A 22627-nucleotide genomic window follows, 5' to 3' on the forward strand; every position below is an offset into this window, starting at 1 on the left:
GTCATCTGCAAACTTGCTGAGAGTGCAATCCACACCATCCTCCAGATCATTTATGTAGATATTGAACAAAACCAGCCCGAGGACCGACCCTTGGGGCACTCCACTGGATACCGGCTGCCAACTAGACATGGAGCCATTGATCACTACCCGTTGAGCCCGACAATCTAGCCAACTTTCTATCCACCTTAGAGTCCATTCATCCAGCCCATACTTCTTTAACTTGCTGGCAAGAATACTGTGGGAGACCGTGTCAAAAGCTTTGCTAAAGTCAAGGAACAACACGTCCACCATTTTCCCCTCATCCACAGAGCCAGTTATCTCGTCATAGAAGGCGATTAGATTAGTCAGGCATGACTTGCCCTTGGTGAATCCATGCTGACTGTTCCTGATCACTTTCCTCTCCTCTAAGTGCTTCAGAATTGATTCCTTGAGGAGCTGCTCCATGATTTTTCCAGGGACTGAGGTGATGCTGACTGGCCTGTAGTTCCCAGGATCCTCCTTCTTCCCTTTTTTAAAGATGGGCACTACATTAGCCTTTTTCCAGTCTTCCGGGACTTCCCCGGATAGCCATGAGTTTTCAAAGATAATGGCCAATGGCTCTGCAATCATATCCGACAACTCCTTTAGCACTCTCGTAATCTCAGCACGCCAGGTGACAGTCCCAAGGGGGTCTCTGTGACCGAACCCGTCACACTGGAGTTGGTTAATTTCTCATTGGAAGGGAAAGGAGGGGGCAGAGTCAGCCTATTCTCCTTAGACTGCTTTTTAAAGCTGGTCAAACAAAGGGAAAACTCTCAATATTTTTCAGACTAATTTTTGTTTTGTTCGTTTTCTGACCGGGATGAATTTTTTTCCCCAGGAAGGTTTTTTTATTGCTATTTTATAAAAAATGCTATTTTTTGTTGGTGGTGCTGGTTCAAAAATAGTTTTTTTTTTAAACAACAGGCATCAATCTGGACAGTGGGCAATTTTAAGAATTGAAAAATACTAAATGGAAAATGATGACAAAGCCTAGATGCCATTTTCATGAAATACGTCATCAAATGGCCCTTTGGGGCAAACCATTTCCAAGGCAGGGAAAAAGTGACTTTCAACTAAACACTTTTTATTCAAAAATGTCAGCCACCTCGACTGATTTAGTCATGACACACCTCAAACACCTGTTTGCCTTGAACTGCTGCGGCTGCAACAGTAGAAGCAGCGAGGTGGCTCACCCATGGAGCCATGTAGCAGGGTGACACAGGTGTGCTGGCCACAGATGGGGAAAATGAAGATGGTCTGGTGACCGGTGGCACATCTGACCTGACGCAATCAGGCCTCTCCCTTACCTGGCCTGGAGGCCTGGCCCTAGGAAGAAAGAGGAAGTGATGGAGGATGCCGCAGAAAGGCTGTGAGGAGCCAGTGGAGAGCACGAGGTTGCCAGAGACCTGTGGATGACTCCTGGGAGGGTCTGCTTGGGAAAGAGCAGGAAGCAATTCAAAGGCGTGGCTGAAAGGAGAAATGGAAAGGAGCCCAGGAAGAGCTGAAAGCTGAGCGCAGAGGGCGGGCAGAAGAATTAGAGGAGTGAAGACAAATCCTTGGGAAAGAGGGGCTGGGCCCAGTTTGAGACAGGACAAAGACTTTTTGTTTTGTTTGTTTTGAACTTGGACACAGAAACTCTGTTTCCCTAAAAGGGGTGAGGTAGATATGCTGGAGGGTAGGAATAGGGTCCAGAGTGACCCTGACAAATTGGAGGATTGGGCCAAAAGAAATCTGATGAGGTTCAACAAGGACAAGTACACTTAGGACGGAAGAATCCCAAGCACGGCTACAAGCTGAGGACAGACTGGTTAAGCAGCAGTTCTGCAGAAAAGGATCCCTAAGCTGGAGGGAGAGGTAGTTAAGGATTTAGCCATAGGGCTATTCACTCCATCAGGTTACAACAGCAAGCCATGTCAGCTGCTGCAGCAGGCTGAGCAGGGGCGTGCTGGAGGAGATGACTGGTCACACAGGGCACCAACTGAAATTCAGCTCTGTGTTCAAGTTCTGAAGCCAAAAAGATTGCACAAAACAACTGTCCAGACAAAGTTGTTCCCAGCCCTCAGTCCTTCACCAGAGGCGTCTTTTGTTCCAAATGTATGAAAGCTTATGCACTGACCAAAGGGCCGAGTTGTTGGGCAGGTATTCCCCCTTAGAAACACAAAAGGAAAGCCCCTCTGCTTTCATAATCCCCTGGTTAACACAACAACCCCAGGGTCTGTGGCTAACATTGTACCTTTAAGCTATGAGTTTGATGAAATCTCCAATATTTTATAGAATCATAAAAGATTAGGATTGGAAGAGACCTCAGGAAGTCATCTAGTCCAATCCCCTGCTCAAAGCAGGACCAACACCAACTAAATCATCCCAGCCAGGGCTTTGTCAAGCTGGCCTTAAAAACCTCTAAGGATGGAGATTCCACCACTTCCCTAGGTAACCCATTCCAGTGTTTCACCACCCTCCTAGTGAAATAGTGTTTCCTAATATCCAACCTAGACTTCCTGCACTGCAACTTGAGACCATTGCACCTTGTTCTGTCATCTGCCACCACTGAGAACAGCCAAGATCCATCCTCTTTGGAACCCCTCTTCAGGTAGTTGAAGGCTGCTATCAAATCCCCCCTCACTCTTCTCTTCTGCAGACTAAACAGGCCCAGTTCCCTCAGCCTCTCCTCTAAGTCATGTGCCCCAGACCCCTGATCATTTTCATTGCCCTCTGCTGGACTCTCTCCAATTTGTCCACATCCTTTCTGTAGTGGGGGGCCCAAAACTGGATGCAATACTCCAGATGTGGCCTCATCAGTGCTGAATAGAGGGGAATAATCACTTCCCTTGATCTGCTGGCAACGCTCTTACTGATGCAGCCCAATATGCCATGAGCCTTCTTGGCAACAAGGGCACACTGCTGACTCATATCCAGCTTCTCATCCACTGAAATCCCCAGGTCCTTTTCTGCAGAACTGCTGCTTAACCAGTCTGTCCCCAGCTTGTAGCAGTGCTTGGGATTCTTCCTTCCTAAGTGTACTTGTCCTTGTTGAACCTCATCAGATTTCTTTTGGCCCAATCCTCCAATTTGTCAGGGTCACTCTGGACCCTATTCCTACCCTCCAGCATATTTACCTCTCCCTCCAGCTTAGTGTCATCTGCGAACTTGCTGAGGGTGCAATCCATCCCACAAAACTGGCCCCAGTACCGACCCCTGGGGTACTCTGCTTGATACCGGCTGCCAACTAGACATCAAGCCATTGATCACTACCCATTAAGCCTGACAATCTGGCCAGCTTTCTATCCACCTTATAGTCCATTCATCCAATCCATACTTTTTTAACTTGTTAGCAAGGATACTGTGGGAGATCGTATCAAAAGCTTTGGTAAAGTTAAGCCATATCATGTCCACTGCTTTCCCCACATCCACAGAGCCAGTTGTCTCATCATAGAAGGCAATCAGGTTGGTCAGGCATGACTTTCCCTTAGTGAATCCATGCTGACTGTTCCTGATCACCTTGCTCTCCTCCAAGTACTCCAGAATAGTTTCCTTGAGGACCTGCTCCATGATTTTTCCAGGGACTGAGTTGAGTCTGTAGTTCCCTGGGTTCTCCTTCTTCTGTTTTCTAAAGATAGGCACTATATTGCCTTTTTCCAATTGCCCGGGACCTCCCCCAATCACCACAAGTTTTCAGAGATAATGGCCAATGGTTCTGCAATCACATCAGCCAATTCCCTCAGCATCCTCAGATGCATTAGATCTGGACCCATGGACTTGTGCATGTCCAGCTTTTCTAAATAGTCCTTAACATGTTCTTTCACCACTGAGGGCTGCTCACCTCCTCCCCATACTGTGTTGCCCAGTATGATATTTTATATCAATAACATTGTTAGTCTGCCATCTTTACCACTTTGATTACAATATTCCTATCCCTCTCTAACATGCTCGGGAAAAGTCCTTTCCCAGTCCAAACTCTGTCTGTGTCTTAGCCCAATCACGGATTCTGGAGAACCAGTAGGATTATGACATAGTAAGAGACTGAAACCTGAGCAGTGGCATAGGGCAACCAGTTTTATCCAGACTGCTAAAAACACGTTGGCTTCTATTATTGTTAATGACTCAAATGCCTAATAAATACACGGCGGAAATTTTCTTTACGAAAGATTAAACAACACCCATTCAGCTGAAGGCCAAGAAATCAGATGTCTAGGTCTCCAGTCCTCCAAGGAGATCTCCATTTAAAAAACAAGGGAGAAAAAACTAGATATTTCTAAGGTAAAAAGCAAAGAAACCTTTCTTTAAAAAAAAAACAAACCCTCTTTTGGGCCTCTGTCCATTGTACAGAGATAAAAAAGAGCACACAGTTTTATTTCCCCTTTGTAGCTCATCATTAAAAGTTTAAAAAAATGCAAATACACGTTAAAACTTTCAGATACTGTTCTAGCAAGCAGAAGATCTAAAATATGCTGCCAAAAACAGCTGTCAGCTACGATGTAATCTTCTTTGGTCTAAATACTGCTAGGTTTTTTATTTGAAAACAGATGCAAAAAAAAGGCAAGGAAATGTCCTTATGCTGGAGATAAGTCTCTAAAGATTCAAGCCCAATCCCGCTACCATCAGTGTGAGTCAGGAGTAACTCCACATGAGTCAATAGAATCATACCGGGTGTAAGGGAGATTTGAATCAGGCCCATAGCAATTACTGACGTGGGAAAATCTTTTCCAGATGTTAGTTTAAATAAGCAACCCCTGGGAAGCCTGCAAGAGTTAGGATAAAATTTAGCATAAGCTTGGAAATCGGGAATTCCTGAGCAGGTGCATTGGCGTGCAGGGGTCACCAGAAAGAGTGCAGGAGTAAGGGAGCTGTTTGGATGACTGGGTAGAGAGCATGGGGGGTGAGGAGGTTGCAAACTCAGGAAGGGGCATTGGAGAGGAGTGAAAATGTTGGTGGTGTGAGGGTCTGAGTTTCTTTAAGCCTGTAGCAGGAAGCCAGGTACCCGCTGGCTCTGGCTGGGGGTGTGGCTCTGGGGTGGAGTGGGAGATGAGAAGTTTGAGGTGCAGAAGTGTGCTCCGGGCTGGGATCAAGGGGTTCTGAGGATGGAAGGGGGATCAGAGCTGGGGTAGGAGGCTGGGGTGTGTGTTGGGGGTTAGGGCTCTGGCTGGCAGTGCAGGCTCTGTGGTTGGGCTGGGGTTGAGGAGTTTGGAGTACAGGAGGGTGCTCCGGGCTGGGATCGAGGGGTTCAGAGGGCAGGAAGGGGATCAGGGCTAGAGCAGGGAGTTGGGGCGCAGAAAGAGGTCAGGGTGCAGGTTCCTGGCAGCGCTTACCTCAGGCAGCTCCTGGAAGCAGCCGCACGTCCCCACCCTCCAGCTCCTACACGGAAGCTGTGGCCAGGTTGCTCTGCATGCTGCCCCATCCACAAGTGCTGCCCCACAGCTCCCATTGGCCACAGTTCCCAGCCAATAGGAGCTGCAGAGCTAGTGCTTGGGGAGGGCGTAGCGCATGGAGCCCCCTGGCTGTCCCTATGCATAGGAGCCGGAGTGGGGACACACCGCTGCTTCCGGGAGCCGCGCAGAGCCCAGGGAGCCTGCCTTAGCCCTGCTGTGCTGCTGACCGGACTTTTAACGGCCCTGTCAGCAGTGCAGACTGGAGATGCCAGGGTCCCTCTTCAACCTGGCATTCCGGTTGACAACCGGACACCTGGCAACCCAATGGGGTGCGTGGAGCGGTGGGGCACCAGACTGGGGCACACTGAGTGGTGTGGCATGTGGAGTGTTGGGGTGCCAGGCTGGTGCGCACAGACTGGTGGTGCATCAGGCTGGGGCACACAGAGCAGTAGGGTGCTGGGCTGGGAGGGGCTGAGCTGCAGGGGTCAGGCACTCATTAGGAACCAAGGCTTCAGCCATGACTCTGATTTATTATTTAGCCTTTTTTTGTTGCCAGTGCTGGGGGTTGCAGGTGGGCTGGGCTGTCCTGTACAATACATCTGTCTTAAATATAAAGAAAAGGGTAGCATAAAATCCCTCATTGGCAGCTCTACTGAATCGCTTTACCTGAAAGGGGTTAAGTAGCTCAAATCACCTAGTTGGCACCTGACCAGAAGGACCAATAAGGAAAGAAGATACTTTCAAATCTGGGGGGGGGGGAGGATTTGTTTGTGGCTCTCTTTGTTTGTTCCCTCTCCAGACGGAGGGAGGGACCAAGCAGGTACAACATCTCCTGAAAATATACCTGGAATGATCCATATAAAATTATAGAAATTGTAAGTAGGCAAGGAAATGCATTAGGTTATCTTTTGTTTTAGCTTGTGAATTTTCCTATGCTACAAAGGTAGTTTTATTCTTGTTTTTGTAACTGTGAAGCTGAGTCCAGAGGGGAGTCCTCTGTGTTTCAGATCTTTTTATTACCCTGTAAAGTTACCTTCCATCCTGATTTTGCAGGTGTGATTCTTTTCCTTTTTCTTTGTAATAAAATTCTTCTTTTAAGAACCTGATTGATTTTAGTGTCCGAAAGATAAAGGGTCTGGTCTGTGCTCACATTGCTAAGGCAATTGGTTGGTATATTATTCTCAAGCCTCCCCAGGAAAGGGGGTGAAGGGGTTTGGGGGGATATTTTGGAAGTATAGGGATTCCATGTGACCCTCCCCTGAATTTTTGTGTAAATCACTTGGTGGTGGCAGCAATACCATCCAAGGACAAGGAAAGGAATTTGTGCCTTGGGGAAGTTTTTAACCTAAGCTGGTAGAATATAAGCTTAGGGGGTCTTTCATGTGGGTCCCCACATCTGTACCCCAGAGTTCAGAGTGGGGGGAGGTACCCTGACAACATCCATGTGTGGCCACCTTGCCTGCATGGTGAATGTGCCCATCGCATGAGGCAGGGCTCATTCACGAGCAGCAGACCCACCTGATCCTTGATCTTTCTTTTTTGTCTGTGATATTTGAAGAACCCCTTCTTGTTGTCTCTAACATTCCTTGCCAGTATTTCAATCTGTGCCTTGGCTTTCCTGATTTTGTCCCTACATGCTAATAAATATTGATTTATTTATAAGTGGGTATACAAATGACACACATTGATTGCTCTGAAATAGAAGTCCACATACATCATCTCACCATAAACTTATGTTATATCCTTTTTAGTACCAAACTGTATATATGACATTACTCTCAAGAAGTATCAGTTCTGCTTCATGGGCAATGTGTGCTCTCAGTTAATAAATATTTGACTGCTGTTTCCCAGGATAAAAAATATCTTTATTTTGGTATCTAAATAATATTCTAATAAACCTACAATTATCCCTGGGTCACAAACTCATCTAATCAAGAGCTATAAAAGGGAAACTTATAGCTGGCTTAAAAGGGAGACTTTTTTTCATGAACATTTTCATGAAAAATTTATCCCTAGCTTTTTTATTTAAAAAATTCAAAAATTTTCAACCAGTTTTAAACTCCATCTAGTACCTGGCTGTGTCCAGTAAAGAAGTTCCTTTTGCAGGTAAGAAAAGGGATCTATCCTTTGTTTTCAGTGTAGCCACAGGAAGTTGTGGGTAAGGAGGGCTAGTGCATAGAGCATTGGACTGGGATTCAGGACACCTCGTTCTATTCTCAGCTCTGGCCTGCTGGGTGACCTCAGGCAATCCTCTGTGCTCAGTTTCTCCATCTGTAAAATGGGAATAATGACAGTGCCCTCCTTTCATCTACTGATGAAAAATGCTACATAAACAGGTAGGTATTATGTCATTATTATAAATTTGCTCCATTGCAACTGCAGCCCTGATTTGAGGGTCTTCTCTTCCATAGAATCATAGAATATCAGGGTTGGAAGGGACCTCAGGAGGTCATCTAGCCCAACCCCCTGCTCAAAGCAGGACCAATCCCCAACTAAATCATCCCAGCTAGGGCTTTGTCAAGCCTGACCTTACAAACTTCTAAGGAAGGAGATTCCACCACCTCCCTAGGTAACGCATTCCAGTGTTTCACCACCCTCCTAGTGAAAAAGTTTTTCCTAATATCCAACCTAAACCTCCCCCACTGCAACTTGAGACCATTACTCCTCGTTCTGTCATCTGCTACCACTGAGAACAGTCTAGATCCATCCTCTTTGGAACCCCCTTTCAGGTAGTTGAAAGCAGCTATCAAATCCCCCCTCCTTCTTCTCTTCCGCAGACTAAACTATCCCAGTTCCCTCAGCCTCTCCTCATAAGTCATGTGTTCCAGTCCCCTAATCATTTTTATTGCCCTCCACTGGACTCTTTCCAATGTTTCCACATCCTTCTTGCAGTGTGGGGCCCAAAACTGGACACAGTACTCCAGATGAGGCCTCACCAATGTCGAATAGAGGGGAACGATCACATCCCTCGATCTGCTCGCTATGCCCCTACTTATACATCCCAAAATGCCATTGGCCTTCTTGGCAACAAGGGTACACTATTGACTCATATCCAGCTTCTCGTCCACTGTAACCCCTAGGTCCTTTTCTGCAGAACTGCTGCCTAGCCATTCGGTCCCTAGTCTGTAGAGGTGCATGGGATTCTTCCGTCCTAAGTGCAGGACTCTGCACTTGTCCTTGCTGAACCTCATCAGATTTCTGTTAGCCCAATCTTCTAATTTGTCTAGGTCCCTCTGTATCTTATCCCTACCCTCCAGTGTATCTACCACTCCTCCCAGTTTAGTGTCACCTGCAAACTTGCTGAGGGTGCATTCCACACCATCCTCCAGATCATTTATGTAGATATTGAACAAAACCAGCCCGAGGACCGACCCTTGGGGCACTCCACTGGATACCGGCTGCCAACTAGACATGGAGCCATTGATCACTACCCGTTGAGCCCGACAATCTAGCCAACTTTCTATCCACCTTAGAGTCCATTCATCCAGCCCATACTTCTTTAACTTGCTGGCAAGAATACTGTGGGAGACCGTGTCAAAAGCTTTGCTAAAGTCAAGGAACAACACATCCACTGCTTTCCCCTCATCCACAGAGCCAGTTATCTCGTCATAGAAGGCGATTAGATTGGTCAGGCATGACTTGCCCTTGGTGAATCCATGCTGACTGTTCCTGATCACTTTCCTCTCCTCTAAGTGCTTCAGAATTGATTCCTTGAGGACCTGCTCCATGATTTTTCCGGGGACTGAGGTGAGGCTGACTGGCCTGTAGTACCCAGGATCCTCCTCCTTCCCTTTTTTAAAAGATGGGCACTACATTAGCCTTTTTCCAGTTGTCCGGGACCTCCCCCGATCGCCATGAGTTTTCAAAGATAATGGCCAATGGCTCTACAATCACATCCGTCAACTCCTTTAGCACCCTTGGATGCAGCGCATCCGGACCCATAGACTTGTGCTCGTCCAGCTTTTCTAAATAGTCCCGAACCACTTCTTTCTTCACAGAGTGCTGGTCACCTCCTCCCCATGCTGTGCTGCCCAGGGCAGTAGTCTGGGAGCTGACCTTGTTCGTGAAGACAGAGGCAAAAAAAGCATTGAGTACATTAGCTTTTTCCACATCCTCTGTCACAAAGTTGCCTCCCTCATTCTGTAAGGGGCCCACACTTTCCTTGACTTTCTTCTTGTTGCTAACATATCTGAAGAAACCCTTCTTGTTACTCTTAACATCTCTTGCTAGCTGCAACTCCAAGTGTGATTTAGCCTTCCTGATTTCACTCCTGCATGCCTGAGCAATATTTTTATACTCCTCCCTGGTCATTTGTCCAATCTTCCACTTCTTGTAAGCTTTTTTGTGTTTAAGATCAGCAAGGATTTCACTGTTAAGCCAAGCTGGTCACCTGCCATATTTACTATTCTTTCTACACATCGGGATGATTTGTTCCTGTAACCTCAATTAGGATTCTTGAAAATACAGCCAGCTCTCCTGGACTCCTTTCCCCCTCATGTTATTCTCCCAGGGGATCCTGCCCATCAGTTCCTTGAGGGAATCAAAGTCTGCTTTTCTGAAGTCCATGGTCCGTATTCTGCTGCTCTCCTTTCTTCCTTGTGTCAGGATCCTGAACTCGACCATCTCATGGTCACTGTCTCCCAGGTTCCCATCAACTTTTGCTTCCCCTACTAATTCTTCCCCGTTTGTGAGGATCAGATCAAGAAGAGCTCTGCCCCTAGTTGGTTCCTCCAACACTTGCACCAGGAAATTGTCCCCTACACTTTCCAAAAACTTCTTGGATTGTCTGTGCACTGCTGTATTGCTCTCCCAGCAGATATCGGGGTGATTGAAGTCCCCAGGAGAACTAGGGCTCATGATCTAGTAACTTCTGTTAGTTGCCTGAAGAAAGCCTTGTCCACCTCATCTCCCTGGTGTGGTGGTCTATAGCAGACTCCCACCACGATATCAGCCTTGTTGCTCACACTTCTAAACTTAATCCAGAGACTCTCAGGTTTTTCTGCAGTTTCATACCAGAGCTCTGAGCAGTCATACTGCTGTCTTACAATACAATGCTTTTCTGCTCTGCCTGTCCTTCCTGAGCAGTTTATATCCATCCATGACAGTACTCCAGTCATGTGAGTTATCCCACCAAGTCTCTGTTATTCCAATCACATCATAATTCCTTGACTGTGCCAGGACTTCAAGTTCCCCCTGCTTGTTTCCCAGGCTTCTTGCATTTGTGTGTAAGCACTTAAGATAACTTGCTGATCGTCCTGCTTTCTCAGTATGAGGCAGGAGCCCTCCTGTCTTGCGCTCTGTGGCTCATGCTTCCTCCCGGTATCCCACTTCCCCACTTACCTCAGGGCTTTGGTCTCTTTCCCCTGGTGAGCCTAGTTAAAAGCCCTCCTCACTAGGTTAGCCAGCCTGATTGCAAAGATGCTTTTTCCTCTCTTTGTCAGGTAGAGCCTGTCTCTGCCTAGCACTCCTTCTTGGAACACCATCCCCATGGTCAAAGAATCCAAAGCCTTCTCTCCGACACCACCTGTGTAGCCATTCGTTGACTTCCACGATTCGACAGTCTCTACCTGGGCCTTTTCCTTCCACAGGGAGGATGGATGAGAATACCACTTGCACCTGAAACGCCTTTATCCTTCTTCCCAGAGCCACATAGTTTGCAGTGATCTGCTCAAGGTCATTCTTGGCAGTATCAGTAGTGCCCACATAGAGAAGTAGGAAGGGGTGGCGATCCGAGGGCTTGAGGAGTCTCAGCAGAAATAGATGACTCAGTCCACCTGAGGAGGGAGTCCCCAACCACCACCACTCGCCTCCTTCTCTTGGGAGCGGTGATCATGGAACCCCCTTCCCTAAGACAGTGCATCTCATGCCTTCCAATCGGCGGAGTCTCTTTCTGCTCCCTTCACTTAGATGTATCATCTAGTCCACTCTCTGCATTAGTACCTGTGGAGAGAACATGAAAACGGTTGCTTACCTGTATCTGTATTGCTGGTACATGGACACATGTTTTGTTTGCATTTTTTTAACCCCTTCTCCAATATACAATGCACATTTCTTCCATAGTTTAACCTTCACAATATTAGCCATATTAATTTTACACAAGGTGTAACTGCCTTTAGAGTTTTTATGCACCCCCACCAAAGCAACAGTCCGAACCCCCAGAGCCACCCCAAGGCTCAGTGTTCCCATCATTGCTTCCCTTTTCCTTTTTTTTCTGTGGACACACACAAATTTTTTTTTTGGCTAACATTTTTTGCTGTGCATTTTTTTTTTTTTTAAACACAACTATACCCTGATTACACTTTCATCTTGTACAACCAGAGACAGCCGGGGCAGCCAAGTTAAGTTTCAATAGAAACCCCTTACATTCCTTTAGTGATTTTAATTACATTACTCAATAGTTAAATAATTTTGATTAGATTATTTTTTCACCTGCTGCTTGCAGCAGTCCCTTATAGACCATTTTTGTGGGAAGAGGGCCCTTTTTTTTTTTTTTTTTTTTTTTTTTTTAGAATTGCTGTAAAGGCTTCTGGGGACAGAAGCATATAGTGGTGGTAGTAGCCACTTTACCTGACCCCCTTGTATAATTTAATTACCAAGCTTTTATTCAATGTGACTGCACAGAGTTGCACATACAGTTACATTTATATAACTGGGTTTGATTATTAAACCAAAAACTTTCTTCTTGTAACACCACAACTTTTACCATTTTCACAACTTCCAAATGTTTACTTTTTTTCAAACCCTGTATTGTTAATTTTTGCAAAAGGTATTTGTAACTTTTTAAAATCACTTACTTTTACATTTAGTTCTTTAAGGTAGTGCAATTTGTTTGTAACAACTTAGTCACCAAGTACAATTATTGCCACATAGCTGCCTTACTTAATCTGTGCTGTTTTTACCTTGAGATGGTTTTAAACGGCAGTAAAACATTTGTTTTTATGGTTACACATGGATTTTTTTTACTTTAAAAAATTTTAGTGGAATACAGCAGAACTTCATTATACTTTGTTTAAAAATAACCATCACCATTTTACATAAGTATCCAAAGTACCCTTCATTAAAACTTTAGAAAAACAAAAGTGTGGAAAGGTGGGGGGAGAGATGGGGGAAGAGGTGGAAAGAAACCAATTAAGCTTGTTAGGTTACTTTAAAGTACAGGCTACCAGCAGCAAATTAAGTAAACTGAGAAAAAGAAGAAGGAAAAGAAGAAGAGGATATAGTTAGCTTTGAGCCAAGAGTAGGCTTTCTGGGTTGAAACAGTTGGGAACCCTTACCCCAGGTTTTTATTTTGGCTTTGGAAGAAGAGTGGAGGTTGTTACCTGCTCCTGCAAACCCTGCCATTTTTTACTTTGAAACCTTCCCCCCCACACACACCCCGACCAAATACCATCTCCTGTCTCTAAAGTGGTTTGTTAACTCTGCTTCTGACTCTAAACCCTGTTGTGCCAAATTATCTTTAACCACCCCTAACTAATTTACAACCCTTCAGCAGCCTTTGCTGAAGCAGCACCAAACTTGAAAGATTACTGGCAGCTTCCCATAATGCTGCCCTAACTTCAAACCTCTCACAAGTGGACGGAATTGCCTCCTTTCCTTGGAAGGCATCCAGTCCCCATAGGCAGGGACCTTCTTTCAGTACCCATATACCAGGGAGGGTGGGCTCCTCAGCCACCCCCCATCCCTCTGGGTCTCCTAACAATTCCTCCATTTCCTTTTTAATCTCATCCCAGGTTGACCCCTGTACCTGGTATGGGCCCTGGTTCTTCCTTATCCATTTATCCAAAAAATCCTTTACCCTGGCTTGACAGAACCCGCAACCACCATCACGAGAGTTCGCTATACCTCCTCCAAGCAGTTGCGCGGACTGTTGGGGAGGGGGACTTACAGGCTGCCACTCACCTATCCGATGTGATGCATCTGAGTCACGGCACCAAGAGGTTAGGGGGCTTGTTCCTTCATCCGCTTACTTCCCTGGCCCTTCTCACATGAACAGAAAACAACAATACCCAAAGTCCAAAAGTGCAAACAATTTAATGTTTATTGGGGTTTACCAGCAAGTAATGATTCCAATTTCCTTCCTTAGTGTTCTCCTTCCCAGCTCTAACACCACAGAGCCTTGCCTGTGTCCCTGTTCCCGTTCACTGTTCCCATCCCCACCCCCAGAAAAACATACTTCCAATTTCTTCACCCCCATTCCCTGTTCCCATTCCTCCCCTTACTTCCTGATTAACTGCAAAATATATAGTAAAACTTTAGTTTTGCTTAGCTATACCTTAACCAATTATTTTACTGAAATTTAACTAACCAATATTAACATATTGTAACATAATTATTTAACCAATTATATCCCACCACCTTAATTGGTTTACACCCAACAAAATTAATTAAACAGCAAACAAAAACAATTACAAAACCAGACCAAGATTATACAGACAAACAATAGGGAAATGGGGACTACAGTGATAAAACAACAAAAAAATAAAAATTTCACATCCCAGCTATTAATAAGTAAGTTCTTGCCAGAGAGAATGCTATCACACTAAATTTCCTTTAAATCTTCTAGGCTCTTCCCTTTCTCTGAAGGTAGGTAATAAATATTATTAGGACAAAATTGTATTCTTAACAGCCCAATAGCACCTTATTTCAATGTGACTGGTTTGGAATGTAAGGATGTAACCATACACTTCCCAGCTTATGGCTGCCTCTGCTGCTTAGCCAAAGGCCTTAGCCTAAAAACAGGGCCTCGGACTGTTACAGTAAAAAAAAAAAAGGCCCTTACACAGGCAAATAGTGATTTTAATTCTTTCTTTTATACCTCGATAACTAGCTAAGTGATAAGAATACACCTAAATTCTTAGAGTATAGGCCTTTGCAGACAGGCCTGAACATCTATATCCTAACAGGTTTCAGAGTAGCAGCTGTGTTAGTCTGTATCTGCAAAAAGAACAGGAGTACTTGTGGCACCTTAGAGACTAAAAAAATTATTTGAGCATAAGCTTTCATGGGCTACAGCCCACTTCATCAGATGCATAGAATGGAACATATAGTAAGAAGATATACTACAGGGCAGGCCCAACAAAGAAAATAACAAAATTCCACTAGCTGCCACCTTCAGCTCCCAGCTAAAACCTCTCCAGCGCATCATCAAAGATCTACAACCTATCCTGAAAAATGATCCCTCACTCTCACAGATCTTGGGAGACAGACCAGTCCTTGCTTACAGGCAGCCCCCCAACCTGAAGCAAATACTCTCCAGCAACCACACACCACACAACAAAAACACTAACCCAGGAACCTATCCTTGCAACAAAGCCCGATGCCAACTCTGTCCACATATTTATTCATGGGTTTCAGAGTAGCAGCCGTGTTAGTCCGTATTTGCAAAAAGAAAAGGAGTACTTGTGGCACCTTAGAGACTAACCAATTTATTTGAGCACAAGCTTTCGTGAGCTACAGCTCACTTCATGTGACACCATCATAGGACCTAATCACATTAGCCACGCCATCAGGGGCTCATTTACCTGTACATCTACCAAAGTGATATTTGCCAGCAATACCCCTCTGCCATGTACATTAGCCAAACTGGACAGTCTCTATGCAAAAGAATAAATGGACACAAATCAGACATCAGGAATCATAACATTCAAAAACCGGTAGGAGAACACTTCAACCTCTCTGGCCACTCAGTAACAGACTTAAAGGTGGCAATTTTGCAACAAAAAAGCTTCAAAAACAGACTCCAACGAGAAACTGCTGAGCTTGAATTAATATGCAAACTAGATACCATTAACGTGGGTTTGAATAGAGACTGGGAGTGGCTGGGTCATTACACATATTGAATCTATTTCCCCATGTTAAGTATCCTCACACCTTCTTGTCAATTGTCTAAATGGGCTATCTTGATTATCACTACAAAAGTTTTTTTCTCCTGCTGATAATAGCTCATCTTAATTAATTAGCCTCTTACAGGTGGTATGGCTACTTCCACCTTTTCATGTTCTCTGTATGTATGTATATATATATATATATATATCTTCTTTCTATATGTTCCATTCTATGCATCCGATGAAGTGGGCTGTAGCCCATGAAAGCTTATACTCAAATAAATGTGTTAGTCTCTAAAGTGCCACAAGTACTCCTGTTCTTTTTATATCCTAACAGTGTGCACTAGCAGGGAGGCTCCCCCACTAACAGCTGAAATTATTGAGAGCTGTATTAAGTGGTGGGACTTGAAGACATCCCAGTGATTGGCTGGTAGCATAGCCCGTGGAAACTGGCTATTGGCTGGCAAGGTGGGCAGTGCAGAGGACTGGAGTGGAGCCCTGCAGAGAGGCATGGCAATTGGCTAGCAGGGCATCTGATGTGGCAATTGGTTGGTAAGGCAGCTGGCGGAGGAGGCCAGAGCAGAGCCCTGCAGAGAGAGGCGCGGCAATTGGCCAGCAGGGCAGCTGGTGGAGAGGTGTGGCGATTGGCCAAAAGGGCAGCTGGTGGAGAGGTGTGGTGAGCAAGTAAGGTGCCTTCTTACACCCCCCCCCCCCACAGGGTGAAAGGTGAACGGTGAACTGTGCAGATGCATCTTGGAACTCTGGGTTTGCACTGACCAAGGACAGCAACTGTGAGTGGGGTGCAGAATGGGTATGTTAAAGAGACTTTTGGTTGCTGGACTTAAGAACCTGAGGGGACAAGGACACTGTCCAACTTACTTAGGGGTGGGTCTTTTGCTCATGGTTTATGTTTGTGAACCGTTTGTGGTGTTTTCCCACATTAACGCTGAGTTACTTACCTTCTTTTATTAAATTTTTTTAAATAAAAATCTGTGCTTGCAAGAGGGGAAGCATTGCCTCTCAGAGGCGCCCAGGGGGTGATGTGTAATTGTCTCAGGTCACTGGGTGGGGGCTCTAGCCGGTTTTGTGATGTATTGTTGAAAAGGAACCCCTAGACATTGAACCCAGCCCTTATTGTTGCCAACTCTGACTGAAGGGTAGAAGGGTTACACGTTTCAGTAACACATACACAGCCAAACTTCATATCTTCACATATGATAATAGCACATAAAATCCAATGAGATATTAATGTTTAGCAGATCAAGACTTTTAGAATGATACCTCACAATGCATACTTTGTACAAAACTTATCCTAATTATATGACAGTGGTGAATAAGGGGGTGCTAGGGTGTCACACACACCATTCCCTGTTCTGCAGGCTGGGCTGGTGGGACCCCATTATCTACCATGCTTCAGTGGCCTGGGTCCCACCCTGTTTGGGTGGAGTTTAGGATGTTCCTTACCATAGTGAGTAGTTACTCAAGCGAATATACATCCCACTGGGGCCAACAGTTCACAATCTGGCCCTTGGTTATTCACAAGAGAGGACAGAATCCAGCTGGCTCCCTCTTACATGGGTTAGCCTGTGCAGGGTGAAAAGCAGGAGAAAATGTATTTTAGTGGCTAAAGTCAGCAGATCTGCCTCTTAACCAGTCCCAGAGCAGATCTGGTGGCTAAAACTGCTATTCTACCTAATCACTGCTTAGAGTAGAACTTTAAAAGCATGAGCCTTATTTCCTATTAGTGGTTCCCTTTGACTCACTTTTCCCAGGCAACATGGATGAGGTGAATCATTAGAAAGGATGAGAATGAAGAGAGAGGAGCTATGGGGTGGATGGGAGTGGTATGGAAGAAGGCACTGAAACAGTGCACACAGAAGTAGGTGGGCATCAGAGATTGGGGGATGTGATGGAGATTAGGTCAGAGATTTTGGCAAGGTGGAGTTCAAGTAGAGTGTTCAGGGTGAGGTGATAAAACTTGAAGAGAGGAGGTAGAGAAGGGAGGGGATATGAGCAGACCAAAAAAAGTATTGTTTATATCACACCGGGGCCTAGATGCCCCATTGCGCTAGGTGCTGTACACATAGTGAGAGACAAGTTCTTCAGGGCAGGGCATACAGCCTAAATACACCAGGGAGACAGAGGGCCCAGAAAGGGGGAGTTGCTCAAGGTCACACAACAGATGGGTGGCAGTGCTGGGAACAGAATTCGGGTCTCCTGCGTCCTAACCCAGTGCTCCATCCACTGGACAATGCTGCTCCCTGCATACAGGCATCTTTTTAACAACACAGCTATGTGTCTTTGAGGTTATTTCTCCTTTAAGGACGGGGGGGGGGGGGGCGCAAGACCATCCCTGTCTCCCTGGATGGTTGGGACAGCAGGCGAGATCTGTTGGACTGAGGGTCTTGGGGAATTATGCTGGGGCTCCAGCAGGTGCAGCTGTTGCGGGGGATGTGACTGGCGGGGCGGGAGGATTTGGGGTGGGTCTGCTGCAGGGCTGAGGGGGGGGCAGGATTTGGGTGAGGGTTGCTGAGCTGTGAGTCTGTGGGGGCAAGATTTGGGGTGGGGGCTGCGAGCTGAGGGACCCTGAGGGGCGGCAGGTGTTGGGGTGGGCGCTGCTGCGTTCGGAATCCCTAGGAGGGGCAGGGCTTGGGGATGGGGCTGAGGGTCCTGTGGGGGGCTCCACACAGGGCTGTGGCTGTGCGCTGTGGGGGAGGGGCAGGAGTTGGAGTGGGGGCTGCGGACTGGGGATCGCAGAGGGGAAGGAGTTGGGGAGAGGGCTGTGAGCTGAGGGTCTCGGGGGCGGTGCAGGTCTGTGCCTGGGCGGTGCGGTGTGGCAGGATTTGGCGAGGGGGCGGCGGGTCTCGGGAGGTTATGGGTTGCTGTGCCTGGTCGGTGCACGGGCGCAGGGTTGGGTGTGGGAGCTGTGTGCCTCGCGATCGCTCCCCCCCGTTGCCGCAGTGACGGCCCGGCCCCAGCCGTGATGTCACCCAGCGGCCCCCCGCTCACGGGCCGGGCGCCCAGCGCAGCCAACCAGCTGCCGAGGGGCAGGGGCGGGCCGCGTACCCCTCAGCCAGGCGCGGCGGCGGCGGCGCAGAGCAGCTCTCGGAGCTCTGGCTGCAGCCTGCTGGTGTCTGCGCCGATCGCGGGGAGCCGCTGAGCCGCGGCCGAGGTAAGAGCATCCTCCCGTCCCAGGCCCGGCGGGTGCATTGGGCAGGGGCGGGAACCCCAGCAGCTGCCGCTGGGATTCGTCACCCCTGGGCAGCAGCCTGGGCGGACGCGTTTGGGTCAGACCCTGCTCCCTTGCGGGGAGAACAATGGAGCAGGTTCGCAGCGCCCTGCGACCACGGACCCTGCCCTGTCCCTGGGCTGGACCCCCTGCGGGGTTGGGGCAGTAGGGGGAGAGACAAGCCTCATGAGATCCTCCTGCCCCACCCAGGTGAAACAAACACGCAGCAAGCCCTCCCTAGGTGCGGGGAGCAGGGGTGGATCAGCTGATGTTAAGCCCGCTACGGCTGGTTCCTTGCCACCGTTGGTGAGAACAGGAGTAGCCAGGGAGATGGTGGTGGGGAGGTTATAATCCTAGGGGATTGGCGAGGCAGGAGTGGAAAACGGGCAAGGCTGGAGACGCAGAGTGTGGCGGGGGAGAACATTGCTTCTCCGGTAAAAAATAAATATTGCTGCTTGCTCATCAGGAATCCATGTAGCTTCCCAGCATTTCCCCTGCTCCCCGGATGCTTCCCTCGGGCCGTGTGTACCTGCCTGCCGTATCCAAAGTGCCTGTCCCTGAGGCAGGGGTTTGGGCTAGTGAATTCTGCTGGGATCTGCGTGTAAATAATAGGGATAGCAGTTTCCCCCTGGCTCTTCTCTGACAGCCCTTTCTCCTGATCCCCTTTCCCTCTCTCATCCTGGGCAGAGCCTCAGCCCTGTGTGCTCCCTGTTATTTACCACCATAGCTCTATTGCTGCATGTATCCCAGAAAGAAGTCCAGCGAGGAGGGTTAGGAGCCAACCATGCCTCAGTACTAGCCATCACCCCACCCTGTTTGTGGCAGAGAGATGGGGAGAATGCAGAGTCATGGGGCCTGGGTCTGGGGCTGCCATCCAGTGGGCAGAAGCTATGGGATCCAGGCTGCTGTGGGATCTAGCAACACCCTGTGCCTGGGTTCAACTGCAAACCAGGCTCCTTCGGAGAAATGGCATTTTCCAGAGAGGCAGAACGGGGCAGGGAGAGTGTAATCAAAATGTCCATCTCGCTGTCCAGGTCTGTCTCTGGGTTTGCTTGTTGACTTGTCTGTCTGCATTCCATGTTCAGTTTGCCGTGGCAACGTTGTAGGGGCACTGACCAAAAGGCTTTTTGACGAATAAGCATCTTCAAGGGAAGCTGCGGATGGATGTGCATGTTAGAGCCACCCTGTATGGTGGAATGCAGTGTCCCTAGCAGTGCAGCCGTGGTGGATGCTCTCATCTGATGCACGTGGGGGAAGATGTTACTCACCAGGGAGAGGTCTTCATTTCTCCTTTGGAAACAGCCTGTTTCCAAAATTTCAAGGGGCTGGGCAGAGAGTTTGGCTGGGAAGCCATGGCTGGGTGTCGGCCATTTTGCAGATTTTCGAGGCTGTGCTGCTGTCATGGTAGGGCTGGCAGCATGTGTGTATTTGTTGGGTGTTAGGAGAAAGAGGGAGGGTGTGTAGTGCTATTCTGTGGTTTGAGCCTGCCCTACCACCTGAGCTGAAAAGGTCAGATGGCTCACAGCACACGGTCTGTACGTCCTTATCCTCCTAGACAAAGGGAAGAGGGACATGCCCCAGATGGGGGTGTGCCCTGACCTGTCAGAGTCCAGCTTCGAGAATGATCTTGCGCCTCTGGCACTCTGGGTCAGTGGTGGCTGGGAGCGTATGGGAGGGAATGCTTCCGGACTTGGAGGGTCAGGGTTCAGAGCATGCTGTCTGCTTTGTCACTCAAGGCCATCTTGGGAACAACATGGCTGCCTGTGGACATAGCTGAGTGCACTGAGCACAGCTAGTGCCTGGGCACACACTGGGGAAGATCTGGTGGGCTGAATTCAGGCTCCTCTCTCTTCTGCTGAGGCCAGGCACAGCTCTGCAGTTGCTGTCTGTAGCTGGGGTGAAGGAGAGCACCAGCTCCTAACAAAGTAATGAGGGGCTGGGAGATGCTATTCTTGCCTGCCCCACTCTGTGAATTTGGGTGTGTCTGATCACTGGGAGCCTAACAACAACAACATAGTATCTGACATTCCTACAGCACTTTCACTCCAAAGCAACCCAAAGAATTCCATAGATTCTACTTTATCTACATATCAGAGGGGTAGCCATGTTAGTCGGTATCCACAAAAACAACGAGGAGTCCGGTAGTCTTTAAGGTGCCAACAGTCCACCGGACTCCTATTGTTTTTACTTTATCTACAGGTGCCATTTACTTTATCTACCTGTAGCTATCAGCTTCAGCCCTGCTGGGAAACAGCCCCTTGGAGAGCAAATACTCTCAGGGATCAGATTGCAGGGGGAAAGCAGTAGCAGCAGTCTTAGCAGGCTGCCCCTACAATCACAGAGCATCTGGGTGTTTCTGCTAAAATGCTCCAGACCTGAAGAAGAGCTCTGTGTAGCTCGAAAGCTTGTCCCTTCCACCAACAGAAGTTGGTTCTGTAAAAGATATCACCTACCTACCTTGTCTGTCTCATATCCTGGGACTGATACGGCTACAACAACACTGCTAATAGGATTTAACCTGTCATCATTAGATTTCATTATCAACCCCAACAGAGATGGATGGGCAAGATGATACACATTGGAGCTAGTGGGTCTGCTTTTCTGCAGACTTTGTAAGACAGCCCTTCAGCTCGGCCTTGTCTTCCCTCTCCCTCATATAGCAGTGCTCCCCGGCCTCACTTCTGCAGGGGGTGGGTGAGTAAATGGCTCCTGAAATGCCAGGAAAGGTCATGCTGACACTTTTATTCTTTTGAGGTTTGGCAGTGGCATCAGTGTAATACCATGTTAATTTGGAAAGGTTTATTTCCCAATCAGAAGGGCTGGGTACTGCTTTTCAAATGCTAATGACAGCAGCGTCAGCGCAACACACAAAGTGCTGGCTCAATTCAGTTCCCCTGGATTAGGACAGCAAATGTTTTTGGTTTTAGTGAAGAGGAGATTTAGGCAGTCAGAATGCAACCTCCGAAATGGGAAGTTTGGTTGAGATATCATGGCGCACATGCACACACACATTACACTAGCATCATTCTAACCCTTGTAATTAGTGTCAGAAGACTTCTAATTACCCCAGCAGGTCACGACCTCAGCCAGCTACTTGGTGCCCTCAGCTGCCACTGGCTCAGATGTAGGGGTGTGTGTGTGTGGGGGGGAATGTCTACTCTTAAATCACCAGTGCCACTTCAGGTAAGCCTTGAATTTTTGTTGGAATTGCCCATCTGCCAACTGACCATACATAGCTTGAGAAAGCTGACAAGAGCACAGCCCCAGGTCCTATGGCTTGGGGGACAAGTAGAAGGTAGAGAGCAGGAAACTTCAAGTACAGCTGGATATGAAGTTCTTGGTAGGCAGCTGATTGGCTGAATGTTAAGTATAAGAAGGGAGGGTGCCCAAAGATGCTCTCTTGACAGATTTCAGCCCTAATTATTTTCCTTTGTTTTTCTGGGAGTCCCTTCTCCTAGTTGCCGCTTTTGCTTCTTCCCCCCCACATTTCCTCAGATTGTCACTTCACCAGGACACACAGCACCTGAAGCTTTAGCAGGGCCAAGTAAAGGGCCAAACTTGCAGCCTTTGGCTCCACTGAGTATTGCATCCTCGCACAGCCATTGTGTCTCATGAGGTTCCTGGGTGAGTAAGTGCTAGCCACCATGAGGAAAGGTTGCAGTGATGGCCCCAAATACCCATTGGTCTATGGTGGCCCCAAATACCCATTTCAGAGCTGGGCCCACTGGATATTTAGCAAATCCCCAACGTGTCTAGTACCTGTGCCTAGAACTAGTGCTACTCTCTGTTGGCATCCACAGGGCTTGTTTTCCCCTGCCCGGTGAGCAGCCCTTCACATCCATGCAAAGGGAATAGAACATGTTACCATTCTGAGCTATGCGTGGGGGTCAGTGACTGCACACGGGCTGGGCAATGGGGACTCAGACCCACAGTGACTTCCTAAGCTATTGTAGATATGGTGAAGCGGGGAGCTGGTGATATCTCCCTCAAAGCCTGTCAGTCCTTCTCCATGCAACAGCTGGGGCAGTGACATCCAGTGACTAAATACTGGGGTCATCTTGAACCACCCACCATAGCTATAGGACTCCATTGGTACCAGTGGGGAATCAGATTCTTGAGGGACCTCATGTATCAGTCATAACTTCTCTTGTCCAACATACACAGGAGACCTCCTAGCAAGGCTATTT

At 47.7% G+C, this 22627-nt stretch overlaps 1 protein-coding gene across 17 annotated transcripts in view; it reads left to right on the plus strand.

The window, feature by feature from the left end:
• Positions 1-18260: 18260 nt before the first annotated feature.
• Positions 18261-22627, plus strand: part of KIF1A (kinesin family member 1A) — a 212175-nt gene continuing 207808 nt past the window's right edge. For all 17 annotated transcript variants that reach the window (XM_074964251.1, XM_074964254.1, XM_074964264.1 and 14 more), the window contains exon 1: positions 18261-18383. The gene's annotated coding sequence lies outside the window, so the exon portion shown is untranslated. The remainder of the gene's footprint in view (positions 18384-22627) is intronic.

Source organism: Natator depressus, chromosome 9 (assembly GCF_965152275.1).
Source record: "Natator depressus isolate rNatDep1 chromosome 9, rNatDep2.hap1, whole genome shotgun sequence".
NCBI classification, from domain to species: Eukaryota; Metazoa; Chordata; order Testudines; family Cheloniidae; genus Natator; species Natator depressus.